Raw genomic sequence first — 2,321 nt, 5'->3', positions numbered from 1 at the left:
TTGGGTCCTCTTTTGATTCCTTTTTGTTGGGGTTCTCTGTGCTTCCTGGACTTGTAAGTCTATTTCTTTCACCAGGTAGGGGAAGTTTTCTGTCATTATTTCTTCAAATAGGTTTTCAAGATCTTGCTCTCTCTCTTCTTCTGGCACCCCCATAATTCGGATGTTGGTATGCTTGAAGTTATCCGAAAGGCTCCTTACACTGTCTTCATCTTTTTGTATTCTTTTTTCTTTTCTGGTTGGGTGTTTTTTGCTTCTTCATATTTCAAGTCTTTGAATTGATTTTTGGGATCCTCTAGTCTGGTGTTGGATCTCTGTATATTATTCTTTATTTCAGTCAGTGTATGCTTAATTTCTGATTGGTTTTCATATCCTTGAGGGTCTCACTAAATTTCTCGGAGGTTTCTAGAAGATTCTTCACTAACCTTATAACTGTGGTTTTGAACTCTATATCCAGTAGTTTGCTTTGCTCCATTTCTTTCATTTGTGACCTGTTTCTTTGTCTCCGCATTTTGGCTGCTTCCCTGTGTTGATAGAGTGGTCTTGTGTTCTAGGTGTCATATAGGGCCCAGTGGCTAAGCCACCCCTATTACCTGAGGTGGACACTCTTGGTGCACCCCTTTGTGGGCTGTATTCACAATCTTGTAGTTAAGCCTTGATTGCTGTTGGTATTACTGGGAGGAATTGACCTCCAGGCCAATTGGCTGTGAGGACCAGTTGTGTCTACAATGGGAGAACTACTGTGCTGGAGACACCCTTATGGGGCAGGACTTGCTTCAGTGGAGCTTTGGTGCTCACTGAGCCTGCCCCTTGAGTGTGTTACTTATGGATATGAAGAGTTGTAATCTGGTATGATCTCACTCTGACCATTGGGTGCAAAGTCAGCCACTGTCTGAGGCCACCCAGCAGGAGCTACAAAGAAATCTGCAGATTCCTCCTCTTTGTTTGAAGTTTGGAGGTGCCCAGATGAGGCCCAACTGTGAAGTAATGCAGGCTGCTGCTGCTGGGCCTTAAGCCTTCTTTTGGAAGCTTTGGAGCTCTCTGACCCAGCCGCAGTTTGTTACGTTTTAGGTTGCAAAAGGACAGGCCATTCATATGCAAAAGCTGCTGCGCAATCTTTGGTGGGGTTGTAAATTGGGTGGGGCGGGGTCTCAGGGAATCACCAGGGTGGAGCAAACAGCAATGGCTGTCAGTCAGCCCTGCCCCGGAGAGGTCCCGGGGTCTCTGTGTCCCGCGGCCCCGTGCAGGAACAATGATCACTGCAAGCACCTCTGAGAGGAAGCCGCCCTCGTGTTCTGGCCCGATGCCAGACAGTCCAGATTCTCCCCGTATGAGTCTAGGTCCCCAGAGTCTCACCTGGAACTGGAGTTCCGGGCAATTGGAAGCTTGTATCTACCTCCTGATTAAAAACAACAGCAGCGCACCCAGTTGCCAGCCCGTTTTTTGTGTGCGCCTCCACACCTCCTACCAGTCTTAATGCGCTTTTTTCTTTCCTTCTAGCTGTAGAACTTCCACTCTGCCAGCTTTCCCGTGGTTCTGGATGTTATTTGTTTTGTCTTTTAGTTGTAGTTTTTTTAAAAAAATATATTTTATTGATTTTTTACAGAGAGGAAGGGAGAGAGATAGAGAGTTAGAAACATCGATGAGAGAGAAACATCGATCAGCCGCCTCCTGCACATCTCCTACTGGGGATGTGCCCGCAACCCAGGTACATGCCCTTGACCGGAATCGAACCCGGGACCCTTCAGTCCGCAAGCCGACGCTCTATCCACTGAGCCCAACCGGTTTTGGCTTTTAGTTGTAGTTTTGATGTGGTTGTGAGAGGCAGCAAGTACAGGTGTCTACCTATGCTGCCATCTTGGTTGTTCCTCTGTTATTTCCTTTTTTATTACAGCCATCCTACAGCAAGTGAAGTGGTATCTCATTGTGGTTTTTGATTTGTGCTGGGGTCCAGCCCCAGTGGTCCAGGGGTTTCCAAAGGTGTGGACGGCGTCGGTGAAGAATGAAGGACAAGGAGACAGCATTCAGATGATCAGCATAGTCAGGTTCTTTTTCTATTGTCCTGTTACAGCTGTATTTATACTATTTGATTCTATATGCATGCCTCTATAGTTACATAATGATATGTTTTGGGTCCTCCTTTGACCTTTTACAGTTCCATATTTTCTTATCTGACCTTTGCTAAAAATCTATATCTAGCTCTGTTGATTTTAATCTTATCTATTATCTATGTTCCTACATTCTATTCTAAAGGTTAGTCTCTGTGTTTTGTTATAAGGGCTAGTTTGTTATTTCTTTTCCAAGGTCACTAGTCTACTGCTCTA

This window comes from Myotis davidii, unplaced genomic scaffold (assembly GCF_000327345.1).
Source record: "Myotis davidii unplaced genomic scaffold, ASM32734v1 scaffold332, whole genome shotgun sequence".
In the NCBI taxonomy this organism is placed as follows: Eukaryota; Metazoa; Chordata; class Mammalia; order Chiroptera; family Vespertilionidae; genus Myotis; species Myotis davidii.
Note: the sequence above shows the minus strand (reverse complement) of the source record.